This window comes from Henckelia pumila, chromosome 4, assembly GCF_033568475.1.
Source record: "Henckelia pumila isolate YLH828 chromosome 4, ASM3356847v2, whole genome shotgun sequence".
NCBI lineage: Eukaryota > Viridiplantae > Streptophyta > Magnoliopsida > Lamiales > Gesneriaceae > Henckelia > Henckelia pumila.
The window spans coordinates 113,893,139-113,910,053 of NC_133123.1; the positions used below are offsets into that span (position 1 = coordinate 113,893,139).

General features: G+C 39.0%; 1 non-coding gene across 1 annotated transcript; it reads right to left on the reverse strand.

Moving 5' to 3' along the window:
• Positions 1 to 16,442: 16,442 nt before the first annotated feature.
• LOC140870104 (small nucleolar RNA R71) lies at positions 16,443 to 16,553 on the reverse strand. Its single transcript, XR_012147084.1, has one exon. It is a non-coding gene; the product is annotated as a small nucleolar RNA R71 (small nucleolar RNA).
• Between the last annotated feature and the right edge of the window lie 362 nt (positions 16,554 to 16,915).

Consider the following 16,915-nt stretch of genomic DNA (forward strand, 5'->3'; position numbering starts at 1 on the left):
ATTTAAATTTTACACACACGTAATTCAATCGATGAACGGTTGATACCCATACCATGGAAACGTTCCATGAAAAATTTTTAAACTTCCGCTGCACCGGGTATCAATCGTAATTGGTCTGGGAACTCGCCAGTTTTTTCCAACACCTATGGTAGTAGAAAAAAATTTTTGGTGACAAATTTAGATATTTAAACATAATATATTAAACATAAATTATGCATACCTGTACTACTACCCACATAGCATTCTTTCTACCCTTCCTTCCTTTGTTTGAGTTAAACAATTGCAAGGCCGTTCAATATACTTGATATATGAGTTTTTGTATGAGTGAAATAAATATTTGATAAAAATAAATAAATATGTACTCACATTTCCACTACATATTTTCAATCATCATCACAAATGCGGTGATTTAAGGAATCCAACACATAAATAACATCCTTGTATGGTTGAATAACAGTGAGAATCCAATGATAGCTACGCAAAAAAAAAAACATAATTAGTGCTTCTAATTCAATAAATAATCGAAATAAAGCAACCAAATTGATATTTAAATTTTTACTTACCCGATATTACATGGCGCCAAAACTAGTTGATCAACCGATGCACCACTATGTCTATCTGCTAAAGCACTCGCCCTTTGGTTCAACCTTTCAAGCTTACTCTTTTTGTCGTGTGTAGTTTCTCCCATATCCGAGATTTTGTGTGGATTCACAAATCTGAATTTTCCTTCCTTGTTATCTCCCAACATTTTTTTGTAAAGATGCCTTTCATTGTAAATATAATAAAATAAAAATGAATGTAAGCAAAAATATGAAGTTGATGTATTACTTAGATTAAAACCAAAAAACTTACCATATATAGGCAATTACACAATTGCCTGATATTGGCCCAACATGATACAAAACATCAATGTCCTCACAGTGCAAAAGAATTACACAATCATCATCGAACACCTCACGATCTAAACGCAGTGATATAAATCTTCCTTCACCCAAAGCATGCTTGCTATAACAATACATCATATGTAGTGACATTGGGACAGAAGGTGACACAGCATGTTTCTCTTTGGGTGGTGCCAAATTCTTCTTTCGAGCCTTCTATTAATTGTAAATACATACAAGTTAGATAGGTTGAATAATGAATAATGTTACAATATCACATATACCTTATCTTTCTCCACTATCAAGTGTTGTGGCCAAGCCACATGGGTTCCAAGAGCATCACCCACTACTTCACATTCATTTGCAATAGGAAATGGCAAAGGCGCTGATTTATCAACTACTACATCAATAGAGACTCGGTAGCAATTCTTTGGTAATGGAACCCCATGAAGCAACTTTTGAGGATCAACACAAATAATTGTACCATAAGCAACAATATTTGTGCTAGATTCCAAAGTTAATGCAGCTGATTTACCCTAAAAAAGACAAATAGACATGTCAATAAGTTTTATTACATCTATTTAATATGACTCAAACTACTGTCATACCTGTAAAGCATTGGCTTTGCTCAAAATCAGCACATCTTCATAATCATTGTCTTCCATCTTGGCTTGGTTAACTTGATTTTTCACTGAGCAACTGCCTTTGTCATCCATTAAAATGTCGCGTGCACCCATGTTATGCATCATTTCCTCAAGTCTTTGTAAACGTGCACCTTGTTCTGAAATTATTCTATTTTCTTCCATCAACTTCCTTTCATGCTCCTCGAGTACATCTGTGGGAACTCCACTGCTCTTCAATGTTCTGCCAGCATTGAAATATAAGGTTGGAGTGACATGACCTCCAATCCCCCTCACACGCCCATCATATTCTTTGGTCTCAAGTGCTTTTGTAAGGATATCCTCTTTTGTCCCTTCAATTCTCAGCACACCATCTCTTTTTTGTTGGATATAATCATCCTGTCATGCAAATTAAAAGAATAATTACTAAAACAATTGTCATTTCAAAAAGCATGCTTATTTTCTAAAATGTGAATTCACTTACAATCTTTTGTACTCTTTGCGTCAAATCCTCCCCTTCAAAGTCTTCTGCTTTGTTGGCTCCTCCTTTCTTCCACATAATAGCCCTGTTAATGTCATCATCGCCACCTAATTCAGCCGCCTACAAGCAAGAAAAATACAATAACACATGTGAATAAATTGTATGTGAATAATTTGGATGGTTTGTAAAGAAATACTTAGTATTTCAGACGCAAATCGTGCATATCCCTTGCGTGAAAGCCGATGAGGATATACGTTTTTTTTTCTTCTATCTTTTTGTTGCTCACTTAGTTTCTAGTCATTTCAAATATGCGACAAATCAATTTTGAATAATAGTTAAAGAATGACTTTTGGTTGATTATGTACAAATTATAAATAATAAAGAATCTTACAATGAAGTCTCCAGACATACGACTGATGACAAACACACTCCAATCATCTTTTGGTATACCATGACCAGCAGGTGGCTCATACAACTCCTCAGGTTTATCAAGCTTGCCTAAAATAAAAGTCTGCATAAGATGGGCTTTGTATTGATGCCACTTACTGTTTGCTGATCTCAAACAGCCCTTCTTCCACTTTGCGTCAACATTATATGACAACTACAAATAACAAAAGCGAGAATACATTAGAAAGATTTAATAACATAATAATATTAAATATATCCTATATTTTAATACATGATAAATTACTTACATTAACCGAATCCCATATCAATTCTTTAACATCTATTGGGACTTGCTTCCATGTCTTGTAAGAAATCTTGACCTTTTCCCGTGCAACCACGCCAATGTAACTCTGCATTCCAATAGCAGCTTCTCCAACTAGCTGTCCCAGTTTGTTGAATGCAACATCCTTTTTAATTCCTTTAACTCTTTGTATTGCAAGACTATCCATTTCTGTGCGACCTCTAGGAGTTCTAGTGGTTTCGGTGCCAGAAGAATCCAACCCAGTGTTACCACACCAACTTTCTCTAGTGGCAGCATATTCTACTTTGTCTTTACCCTTGCCCAACTTTGCGTCTTCTATAGTGGCAGCATATTCTACTTTCTCTTTACCCTTTCCCATTTTTGCTTCTTTCACTAATATTTATTGTTTGCAATTGTAGAGGGCAGAACCAACTTCACTAATCTGATTATGGAAAAAATTTAATCTGCCATTTACAAAATGAGTGATTCTAACAAAAAGTTTTAACAAGACTGAAGTTAACAAGTAGAACTTGTATAACAGTATAATACCACCAATACCAAAAGTGTATGTTGAATTATACTTATAACGATCATCTCGTCTGCCTCGTGAACACCGTTAGATGTTCACAGCCAAAAACCTGCATCAAGAGGTATTATACTGTTATACAAGTTCTACTTTGTGTCATAACTTATTCCTGTTTTCATGAAGGTGTACATAACTTAAAAAATAGAATGCCAGTAGTATGGAAACCTGCAGCCAAATTTATAGGACATGCTAAAATCTAAATCACCGCTTCACAAAAGCATCTTCCTGAATCGATCATCGCTTAAGCCCAGGTGTTTACGCAAATCAAACACAAGAAAGACAAAATTAAAAAGAAAAATCCTGAAAATTCCTCATACTCAAGAAATAAATATCCCTTCGAATTAACATATACATAAAACAGACGAGAAATAGACCTAAAAACGGGAAAAAAAATCACAGAATTGGGTTCAGAATTCCAAAAACCAACAAAGTAAGCATTTTATCAACTCAAGATGATCCGGAACAAGGACAATGAAAGCAGTTCCAACGGGATTGAGATCATCTACCAAAGCTTGCTTCAAAGTATTAAAAAGTTTAGAACAAAATGTAAGCTGTAAGCTTTACAGTTCAAACCAGATTTAGCCCCAAAAAAGCAAAAAAAAACTTGAAACAGCATACGCTAATCAGGAACTGCTTTGGAAGGTTGGGCAGCTTTATACTTGTTCTCCAAAAGCTTTTCAGAAGCCAAAACCTACAACAAATACAAGCACTGATAAGTATTCGCTAGTTGTCGAACTCTATCATGTAAACTTTTAGATTCATTATGTAATCACAAATAAATGCATTGTCTAGAAATAAGAAAGAAATATAGGCAACAACAAAAAACAAGAACAATTCATGTAAGATAGAAGTACTCTCAATATCCAAGAACTACTAATTTGTCATTGTTCGATTACTGAATGCCAAAAAATATCTGATCATAACTAACAATGTCAAACAAGCATCTTCAAAGAGTAAATAACATATCAATGTAAATTTTTTACAAACTCATCTCAAATGTGAAACTTAAGTACTTAATTATTTTCAACCCAAATCCCATCACAGTCTTCATGAATGCATGGTTCATTGTCATCTGCAACATCAACATCCATTGGTGCTAACCCTCTGCTAGAAGACTGATAATGCATTGCAGTTTCTTCCAACTCTTCACCCTTTGTGTATTCAAAGTACTCCCTACTTGGAGTCACAAGTACAACACTCCATAAAGGATCTTCAGGAGCTTCAATGTAAAAAACTTGCTTCACTTGGCTCGCTAAAATAAATGAATCAGATTTGTATCCAATTCTATGGAGGTTGACCAACGTGAATCCAAGATCATCTACCTTGATACCATTACTATTCTCCACCCAATTACATTTAAACATCGGAATGTGAAATTTGTGGTAATCAACCACCAATATTTCTTGTATTACTCCATAAAAAACCATATCTGACACGATAGGATGTTTATCCTTTGCACTAGAAACTTGCATTGTATTTGCAACTAAGCTAACTCCGGAGTTTTGAACAACTCGCATATCATCACGCTCTCTTGTAGCATAAGTAACCCCATCAATCAAATAACTAGAGTACTTTAAGACTTGCTTGGAAGGTCCACGCGCCATCCACTTTAATCTTTCGGATACTTGATAAGTGGAATGATCATCTACACATGCAACCTATATTATTTATGTGATAACTTATTATTTATGCACAACCATGATAATAAATGTACGCCAATTGTGATAATAAATGAACTCACACGATCAAGAAACCAGGTACTAAACGTTCGGTTATGCTCATCCTGTAACCACCTCTTGGACTTAGCCCTTTGTGAAAATCTTTCATTCAAATATGCCATGTGTTCCCTATTCAAATTATTATTAAGAGTAAGCTAACATTTAAATTTAAGAAAACTTAATGAACATATTAGTAAGTGGAAGAAATTACTCGATATAGCGATCAGTGTCAACATCATTTTCCAATACATAACGATGTTCTTGTTGCAACTCATCCTCAGTAATGGATTGCACAACTGCAGCCGACAAAGGTTTAGTAATTTCTATTTGTCGATGACTTGTAGGGATCCCAATTGTGTGCAAACTACCAAGATAGTCTGAGCAAAATTCAACCGCTTCTTCAGCAATATAACATTCAGCCATGCAACCTTCCGGTCTATTGCGATTTCGCACATAACCTTTCAAAATCTTCATGTATCTTTCAAAGGGATACATGTACCTATACCAAACTGGGCCACATAATTTCACCTCTCGCACAAGATGAACTGTTAAATGAATCATTATGTCAAAAAACGAAGGTGGAAAATACTTTTCAAGTAAACACAATATGATCACAATCTCTCTCTGCAGCTCATCCAACTTTGAGGGATCCATCACTTTATTACATAGCTCATTGAAGAAGAAGCACAAACAAGTGATAGATTCTCTGACATGTTTGGGCAAGACACCACGTATGGCCACTGGAAGTAATTGCTGCATTAAAGTATGGTAGTCGTGTGACTTAAGCCAAGTTTCAAGTCCTTCATCGAAACAAAGTTTTTAACATTGGATGAGTAACATGTAGGTAATTGCATTCCAGACAAAGAATTCAAAATCTTTCTTTTCTCATCTTTTATAAGTGTATAACATGCTGCTGGCAGAAAAGATTTCTTCTCCCCCATCACTGGAGCCAAATCTGTCCTCAAATTCATTTCAGCAAGGTCTAATCTAGCTGCAATTCCATCCTTTGTTTTTCCCGGAATGTCAAGCAATGTACCGAGAAGACTTTCACAGGCGTTCTTTTCTATATGCATCACATCAAGAACATGTCTAACATATAGATGTTTCCAATACTCAAGTTCAAAGAAAATTGATTTCTTTTTTAAGGATGGTTTTACATCATCCTTCGTGGACTGAATCTTCTTTCTCATTTTTCCCCAATGACAATGAATTCCATCGACTTTTTTTAACACTTCATCGCCACTCAATGGTTTGGGTGCAGGGTTGAACTCTTGGTCCCCATTAAATGCATTTCTTTGCCTTCGATAAGGATGATTTGCAGGTAGAAACCTTCTATGGCCTGTGTACGACATTTTCTTGCTATGTTTCAACTTTGTTGAATATGTTTCTTCACCACAAATCGGACATGCATGATATCCTTTCACAATACATCCTGACATGTTTCCATATGCAGGAAAGTCATTGATGGTCCACAGCAAGACAACTCTGAGCGAGAAGGTTTCTTGTCTATATGCATCATATGCTTCAATACATGTATCCCATAGGAATTTCAAGTCATCGATTAGAGGTGCTAAGTAAACATCGATATCATTTCCTGGTTGTTTGGGACCAGAAATCAACATTGTGAGCATCATAAATTTTCTCTTCATACACAACAACGGGGGAAGATTGTAAGTGATCATTAAAACTGGCCAACAACTATATGTAGAACTCATCATACCATGGGGATTGATCCCGTCAGCTGAAATGGCCAATCTAAGATTTCTTGAATCAGCAGCAAAATTTGGCCACTTGTGATCTACTAATTTTGTAGTGTCCCGTAATTAATCAAGGTAATTAAGGAAATTAATTACTAAATTTTGCCTAAAATTATCCGAAGTGGATCGGAAGCTCCGATCGGGATCGGACGTTCCGTTGGAGGATCGGACGTTCCGTTCTGGCTAGGGCTGACGTCATCACCGACGTCAGCAAGATGACGTCACTGCTTATGCACGTGAGGTGACATCGGACGTTCCGATGTCACGATCGCACGCTCCGTTCATGATCGGACATTTCAATGAGGGATCGGACGTTCCGATTGCCGTCTATAAATAAGGGGTCCGAGCCCTCATTCTGTGCACCGATTTCCCCTCCTTTCCTCTGGTTTTCGAACCTTCTTACTTAGATCAACGGAGTTCTAGGCATCCTATTGGGAATCCGGAAGTTGCCTAGCGATCCCGGCGTCGTACCGGAGGTGTGCCTAAGTTTTGAGGCGATTCTACACCAGCGGGCTGACGACGGACGAAGGTATAATTTGGCTTCCTAAAAATATTTAGGAGTATGAAATAGCTTAGTTAAGGCTTTTAGAGCGTTTATAGTGATGCATGGACTTTTGCATGTATAGACGCAGTAGAGCAGACTTGTAGGCTTTGGACCTAGATGGGTGTGCTAGGAGTTGACATGCAGTGTTAGAGGTACGTAAGTATTGACCGAGATAGCCGGCATGATATTTATACATATGTGTGTGATGAATGATGTATGTGCTGTATTGGATATGTTTTACTGTTTTTAGCACATGCATATGTTTTTACGGAGACTGCATCGGGTATGATGTGAGTCATGACAGTTTCCATCAGTCGAGGCGATTCTTCCTGAGGATTCGTGTCTTGGAAATATACGAGTACCACGCGGAGTCGCTCTCTTGCCCGGTACTGTGTATTCCAGGCGCCATGAGTAAATGATTTAACCCTGATTTTTAAAGTCATGTGCATGATCATATTTGTATTTATATCATTGCTTCCGTATTGAGCGTAGTCGCTCACGCCCTTTATGTTTCGTGTTTTGGGACACCTTGTGGCGGGTCAGGTCTGAGGCTGGACGGTCCCGGTGGTCCCCAGCAGGGTTGAGGTTGCTACTGTGCAGAGGTATTTTGTTAGGGATTCTGATACCCTAATTTCGATTTGGTTGTATAAAGAATTATACACTGTTTCTATCGTCGGTTGTATTCTGCCGATTGGATTTGTTGTACTTTGGAATTATCCGCTATTTAACGCTTTAATTATTATTGCTTGCGCTAATCACTCTGATTAGGTAGTGGATCCGGGTAGGGTCGCTACATTCATTGGTATCAGAGCGAATTGCAACTGGGAATTAGTAAAGCGGATTTTAAGAGTTGTCTGTTGTTATTGACAGATGGCAGATGATGATTATGAGAGTCAGGCTAGCGGTGGTCGTTGGGGGTGATCCACCAAGGAGACATCACCATAGAAATCATCATGAGGATCATAGGCGTTTTAGTATGAACCGTTTTCTTCAGATGGCTCCTAAGCCATTGGTAGGTGGTGAGGCTCCTGCAGTTGTTGAGGACTGGTTGGAGCGTATGGAGAGTTGTTTTTGGGAGTATCAGTGTACTGAAGCCCAAAAGATGGAGACTTTAGCTTTTGTTCTAGAGGGAAATGCGAAGAGGTGGTGGAGAGCTACTTCTACTCCATTTATTGCCGCCAGGGGTACCACTACTTGGGCTGAGTTTAAGTCTTCCTTCGAGAAGCATTACTTTCCTCCAGCTTTGTGCCAGACGAAGGCGAGCGAGTTGTTGATTTTGCGACAGGGTACTATGACCATTGATGAGTACCAGCAGAAATTCTTTGAGCTTCTTTCTTTCAGTCCCCATATTGCGAGTTGCTCAGAGACAATGCACGATCTATTTCTTCAGGGCCTTAACCCTGACATTCATCAGTTGGTTGCCGTGGGCAGAGAGAGGAACTTTGAGAATTTGGTGAAAAATTGTCACCAGGCAGAGGACAGTCTGCAGAGGAACATGACTTTCAGATCTTCTGCATCCAGACCATCTAGCTCTTTGGGTCCAAGGGCCCAGTCTTTTAAGAGACAGGGTGGTACTTCTTCTTCTTCTTCCGAATTTGGCGGTGTTCATCGTTTTGGTGATTCACGACGTTGTCGTCAGTGCAAACGGAAGCATCACCCAGGACCGTGTCCTCATATCACTGGTGTTTGTTTTCAGTGCAGACAGGAGGGTCACATGAAAAGAGATTGTCCCACTTTGGCCGGTACAGTGAGTGGTTCGGGGAGTGTTGGTGGTTCTCAGACCACTATCTATCAGCCACCGCAGTATCAGCAGCAGCCTTCGCAGCAGCAGCATCAGCAGTCGCAGCCATCGCAGCGACATCATTCTTAGTATTCTTCGAGAGGACAGTCTTCGCGCCAGCGTGCTCAGGGGCAGGTGTTTGCGCTGAACCAGGAGCAGGCTCAGGCAGACAGTGAGAACATGATTGCAGGTACTTTTAGTTTGTGCGGTTTTCCTGCTTATCTTTTGATCGATACCGGTGCTTCGCATTCATTCATATCAGCTCGGTTTGTTAAGAGGCATAGATTACCTTTTGTTTCCTTAGACGTCTTGTTAGCGGTTTCGACTCCGATGGGTCAGGAAGTCTTAGCTAAGCGTCTTGTTTTGGGTTGTATTTTGGGATTTGAGGGACATCTGTTGAGCGCTAACCTGATGGTTTTAGCGATGGATGACTTTGATGGTATCATCGGGATTGATCTTCTGACTTCGTATCGAGCGGTAGTGGATTGCTACCAGAGATTTGTCCAGTTTCGCCCCGAGGCTGAGGATGCTTGGTATTTCTATGGTGAGGGAGCGCGACCCCCGATGCCAGTGGTTTCTGCTCTGAAAGCCTGACGTGCTTTAGAGTCTGGCGGGGAAGGCTACCTGATCTATGCGATTGATGCATCCTTAGAGGGTCCGGACATGGAGGAGATACCAGTAGTCAGTGAGTTCCCGGATGTGTTTCCCGACAAGATTCCAGGGTTACCACCTGTGCGAGAGATCGAGTTTGGCATTAACTTGTTGCCAGGGACAGCGCCGATTTCCCAAGCACCGTACCGATTAGCTCCATCTGAGATGCGAGAGTTGCAGCAGCAGTTGCAGGATCTTCTTGATAAGGGCTACATTCGACCCAGTGTTTCACCTTGGGGAGCCCCGGTTCTATTCGTCAAGAAGAAGGATGGTTCGATGCGTTAGTGCATTGACTATCGTCAGTTGAACAAAGTGACAGTAAAGAACAAGTATCCTCTCCCGCGAATTGACGATCTGTTTGATCAATTGCAGGGTACTACTGTCTATTCCAAGATCGACTTGCGTTCTGGGTATCATCAATTGCGAGTTAGAGACGAGGATGTTTTGAAGACAACATTTCCTACTCGATATGGGCACTATGAGTTCTTAGTGATGCCATTTGGTCTGACGAATGCTCCAGCTATTTTCATGGATTTGATGAACAGGGTTTTCCGAGAGCTCCTGGATAAGTTCGTTGTAGTGTTCATCGATGACATCCTTGTGTATTATCGTAGCATGGATGAGCATGCCTTTCATCTTCGTACTGTTTTACAGACCTTGCGAGAGAATCAGTTGTATGCTAAGCTCAGCAAGTGTGACTTCTAGATTGACCGAGTTGTGTTCCTTGGTCATGTCATTTCTAGAGATGGAGTATCAGTGGATCCTAGCAAGATAGAGGCTATTCTTAATTGGTCGCGCCCGACAACAGCATCTGAGATTCGTAGTTTCTTGGGTTTGGCCGGATACTATCGTCGATTCATGGAGAATTTCTCTCAGATAGCCAGGCCTTTGACACAGTTGACGCAAAAGGATGTTTCTTTTGAGTGTTCTTCCGCGTGCGAAGACAGTTTTCGTGAGTTGAGACGTCGATTGACGATTGCTCCAGTACTATCCTTGCCGACTGGATCTGGTGGTTTTGTGGTCCACACCGATGCTTCTCTTCAGGGTTTGGGGTGTGTGTTGACTCAAAATGGGCATGTGATTGCCTATGCCTCCAGGCAACTAAAGACTCACGAGGGAAATTATCCCGTACATGATCTAGAGCTTGCATCCATTGTCTTTGCTCTGAAGATATGGAGTCATTATTTGTATGGTGAACGATTCCAGATTTTTACTGATCATAAGAGTTTGAAGTACCTGTTCACTCAGGAAGAGTTGAACATGCGACAGCGCCATTGGATGGACTTGCTGAAGGACTATGATTGCGAAATCAATTACCATCCAGGATCTTCTAATCCGGTAGCTGATGCGCTTAGTCGCAAGATTTATTTGAGTTCCCTTCGTACCAGTGCAGTGTCACGAATGGTCGAAGAGTGTTGTTCCTTGGATTTCACTTTCCTTCATAAGAAGGAACAACAGGGAGTTCGTGTTGCGTTTGTGCTTGCCGAGCCAGCCTTGTATAGACGTATTCGTGAGGCACAGGGTGTTGATCCCAAGATTCAGAGATTTGCCCGATTCACTGAGGGTGAGAATTCAGCTGGTTTCCATTTTCAGGCGGATGGTTTGTTGTGTCTTTCTGGCCGTGTGGTTGTGCCTGATGATTCCACACTTAGAAACGAGATCTTATCGCAAGCTCATCATAGTAGGTTCTCAGTACATCCTGGAAGCATGAAGATGTACAAGGATCTACGTACTCGATTTTGGTGGAAAGGAATGAAGCGCATCGTTTATCATTTCGTGTCCCGATGCCTTGTGTGTCAGCAGGTCAAGGCAGAGTATCGTCGACCCGGAGGTCTACTTCACAATCTCGATATTCCTGAGTGGAAGTGGAAGCATGTGACGATGGACTTTGTCACCCACTTGCCTATGTCTTCCAGGAATTGCGACGCGATTTGGGTTGTTGTTGACCGATTGTCGAAATCCGCGCATTTCTTACCATATAACCGGGATTTCACCTTCGACAGGATGGCAAGGCTGTATGTGCAAGAGATTGTCCGTTTGCATGGTATTCCACTAAGTATTGTGAGCGACAGAGATCCTCGTTTCACCTCAAGATTTTGGGGGAGCTTTCAGCGTGCTATTGGTACCACTTTGAGTTTGAGCACAGCGTATCATCCAGAGACTGATGGACAATCGAAGAGGACTATCCGTACTCTCGAGGACATGCTTCGAGGTACCGTAATGGATTTTGGCCCAGCATGGCACGATCATTTGCCATTGGTGGAGTTCTCTTATAACAATAGCTACCATAGCAGCATTGGCATGACACCATTTGAGGCTCTTTACGGACATCGTTGTCGTACACCTTTGTTTTGGGACGAGGTTGGTGAGCGGCAGGTGGAGGGTCCTCAGATGATTCAGCAGATGACTGATGCAGTAGAATTGATCCGACGCAGGATTAAGGCATCTCAGGATCGACAGGCTAGCTACGCGAACACTCACCGCAGGCCACTTCATTTTGAAGAAGGAGAGTATGTATTCTTGCGTGTATCGCCTTTCCGGAAGGTGATGAGGTTTGGTCTCAAGGGTAAGTTGTCACCAAGATTTATTGGTCCTTTCGAGATTCTCGAGAAAGTTGGAGACATGGCTTATCGTCTAGCCTTGCCACCGAATCTTTTGAAGATTCATGATGTGTTTCACGTGTCTTTGTTGAGACAGTACGTGGCGGATCAGTCCCACATCTTGCGTCCGACTGAGGTGCAACTAGACCACGATTTGTCATATGTGGAGAAACCTCTCAGGATTCTCGACAGGAAGGACAAGGTGCTTCGTAACAAGCACATACCGTTGGTGATGGTACAGTGGCAACGCAGAGGTACAGAGGAAGCTACTTGGGAGTTGGAGAGTGGGATGTTAGCCGAGCACCCCGATTTGTTTTAAGATTTTGACTCTGTTGTATCGAATGTATATTGTTCAGTTGTAATAAGAGCATTGATTTTGCGTTCTATGTTTTCCTTAAAATGTAATTTTGAGGACGAAATTTCTTAAGTGGGGGAGAATGTAGTGACCCGAAATTAATCAAGGTAATTAAAGAAATTAATTACTAAATTTTGCCTAAAATTATCCGAAGTGGATCGGAAGCTCCGAAGCACAGATCGGAAGCTCCGATCGGGATCGGACGTTCCGTTGGAGGATCGGACATTCCGTTCTGGCTAGGGCTGGCGTCATCACTAACGTCAGCAAGATGACGTCACTTCTTACGCACGTGAGGTGACATCGGACGTTCCGATGTCACGATCGGACGCTCCGTTTGGGATCGGACGTTCCGATGAGGGATCGGACGTTCCGATCGCCGTCTATAAATAAGGGTCCGAGCCCTCATTCTGTGCACCGATTTCCCCTCCTTTCCTCTGGTTTTCGAACCTTCTTACTTAGATCTACGGAGTTCTAGGCATCCTATTGGGAATCCGGAAGTTGCCTAGCGATCCCGACGTCGTAGCGGAGGTGTGCCTAAGTTTTGAGGCGATTCTACACCAGCGGGCTGACGACGGACGAAGGTATAATTTGGATTCCTAAAAATATTTAGGAGTATGAAATAGCTTAGTTAAGGCTTTTAGAGCGTTTATAGTGATGCATGGACTTTTGCATGTGTAGATGCAGTAGAGCAGACTTGTAGGCTTTGGACCTAGATGGGTGTGCTAGGAGTTGACCTCCAGTGTTAGAGGTACGTAAGTACTGACCGAGATAGCCGGCATGATATTTATACATATGTGTGTGATGCATGATGTATGTGTTGTATTGACTATGTTTTACTGTTTTTAGCACATGCATATGTTTTTACGGAGACTGCATCGGGTATGATGTGAGTCATTACAGTTTCCATCAGTCGAGGCGATTCTTCCTGAGGATTCGTGTCTTGGAAATATACGAGTACCACGCGGAGTTGCTCTCTTGCCCGGTACTGTGTATTCCAGGCGCCATGAGTAAAGTGATTTAACCCTGATTTTTAAAGTCATGTGCATGCTCATATTTGTATTTATATCATTGCTTCCATATTGAGCGTAGTCGCTCATGCCCTTTATGTTTCGTGTTTTGGGACACCTTGTGGCGGGTCAGGTCTGAGGCTGGACGGTCCCGGTGGTCCCCAGCAGGGTTGAGGTTGCTACCGTGCAGAGGTAGTTTGTTAGGGATTCTGATACCCTAATTTCGATTTGGTTGTATAAAGAATTATACACTGTTTCTATCGTCGGTTGTATTCTGCCGATTGGATTTGTTGTACTTTGGACTTATCCGCTATTTAACGCTTTAATTATTATTGCTTGCGCTAATCACTCTGATTAGGTAGTGGATCCGGGTAGGGTCGCTACAAATTTCCAAGAAGGTGCATCAGCTGGATGGCGTAAGTGATGAAACTTAAAATTTGTAATTATTTATATGTTAAAAAGTGTGTTTTAAAATTTAAGTTTAATTAAAATTATGAAGTTGTATTATTTTAGTGTTATGTGTTTATATTTAAATATTTTACTAAAATGTTGTATTTTACGGTTTGCGCAGGTTTGGTAAAAATAAAATTACTCAAGCTACAGAGGTCATAATGAAGTAATCTCAAAACCTGTAGAATCACAAAAGAGGCATCTTCAATGTAGAAGACAAGAAATTCCAAAAACTTCATTAAGATGATCAAAATAATCAAACATCAAAATGGAGACAGATTTACTTTTACTATGACCAGCTTGTAGTAAAAATATCATAACTATTTCACCCTTTACCCAAAAGAGGTGAATTATATGTCCAAACACATCTACACAAAATATTCTACGTGTTCTATGTTGAAAAGAAAGGCTGAATCGGTAGTCTAAGGCATCAAACATGCCAATTAAAGTTGGGTCATGGTATTGACATTCAAGGAGACAAGCACCCACCAACTTTACTATTTCACATTTAATGAGCCTTGGACTCTTGCTCTCATTTGGCCTATAAATAGATATGTTGTATAAGCTTTATAGTGTGCAAGAGTGTAGAGAAGTCCTCATTTGTAAAATAAATATTGTGTGTGTGAGAATAAAAGTTTGAGTGTGCATATTTCTCAAGTTCAAGTATGAAATTTATTTTATCCTTACTCTTGAGTTTCATGTTCATGGCAAGCTAAATCTTTTTATGTCAAGGTGAAAAAGTTTCATTGTTGGTCAAGTAAGATTGTTTATATTTTGTATATTCTTCTCTTTTTCTATTTCTATTTTGTTTTTCTAATTGATCCTTATTTGTAGGTATAATTTTGGAAGATTTGTTGTTATTTATTTACATCAAATGCTTGGTACCTTGAATGTGGTTACCTTGATTTGTTGTCAAATATAATACAATAAATACTACAATAATTATATACTATAAATATAAGTATCTATTTATAATAAAATCATATATATTATTTAGACGATAGCGTGACACTGTCGGTTGTTCTAAATAATATATTGTGATTTGAACTAACATTTACTTTCTCGCATCTAACTTTTAATTTATCGCAACTAACATTTAATTTTCTGCAACTAACATTTACTTTCTCGCATATAACCTTTATTTTTCCGCAACTAACATTTACTTTATCGCATCTAACATAAAGTCATATATTTTATTTAGACGATAGCGTGGCTCTGCCGGTTGTTCTAAATGAAATATTGTGATTTGATCTAACATTTACTTTTATGTCAATTTATATTTATGCATTTATATATATATTATGGGTATCATGTATTAAATATCGGCTGATATTAATATAGTGGGAACTATATTATATGATATACTTGTTTAAATATTTAATTGTTCTTTTTATGTTTATATTTATTCATCTATATATATATTATGGGTACCATGTATTAAATATCGGTTAATCTGATATTAATATAGAGGGAACTATATTATATGATATACTTGTTTAAATATTTCATTGTTCTTTTATGTTTATTCTTATTTTAGTTTTTTTATTTATTTTTATTAAGCAATCTTAAATAAACCAACAATGAACCTTTGAAGCCTTGACAATTTTATAATTTGTGTATTTGAAGTTTTATAATAATATTTTCATCTATAATATATTATTGCTAAAATTAAACTTACAACATCCTCTCCGTGGATCGATCTCGTACTCACGAGTATATTACTTGCAGACAACCTACACTTAGGTGAATTACAATTTAAGTTGTAGCAAGTTTTTGGCGCCGTTGCCGGGGAGGTATAAATTAAGTATAATTTTGTTATTATGTAAATAGTATGTTGTTTTTAATTGTATGATTGTTTGGAGTCGTAAACAAAGTGGTAGACTTGTTCGAGTAACTGAAAATATTTTAAACATGCACGATAATTCTAATAATCAAGATAATAATAATAATCATCATCAAGAACATGAACAACCAAGAACACTTAGGCACCATATGAATCCAATAAGAACTAGTACACCATCTTGTTTAGTTTTTCCTCCTGATGCATCTAATTTCAATTTTAAGCCACAAGTAATTCAACTTTTACCAAATTTTCATGGCTTAGATTCTGAAAATCCATATTTTCATTTAAGAGAATTTGAGGAGGTTTGAAACACTTATAATGATCAAAATTGTAGCATGTATACTGTTCGATTAAAGCTTTTCCCTTTTTCCTTAAAAGATAAAGCTAAAACATGGTTGCAAAATTTGAGATCAAGTTCAATAAAATCATGGGAAGAAATGCAACAACAATTTCTAAAAAAGTTCTTTCCTTCCCATAGAACAAACTCTTTTAAAATACAAATTACAACTTTTTCTCAAAAACAAGGGGAAACATTTTATCAATGTTGGGATAGATATAAAGAGTTACTTAATACATGCCCACATCATGGTTTTGAAATATGGAGGATAGTTTCTCACTTTTATGAAGGTTTAATACCTAAAGATAGGCAAATGATAGAATTCATGTGTAATGGAACTTTTGAAGATAAAAATCCAAATGAAGCTATAGAATATTTGGAGTCATTGGCAGAAAATGCTCAAAATTGGGATAATATAGGCTCAATTGAACCACCAAGTAAAACCAATAATTCAACAAATGGAGGTGGTATTTATCATCTTAAAGATGATGTAGATGTTCAAGCTAAACTTGCATCTTTAGGAAGAAAAATCGAGTCATTAGAAATGAAAAAGAGTGATCAATTAAAAAGTGTTCAAGAAATTGTTTGTCATATATGTGACACACATGATCACCTTA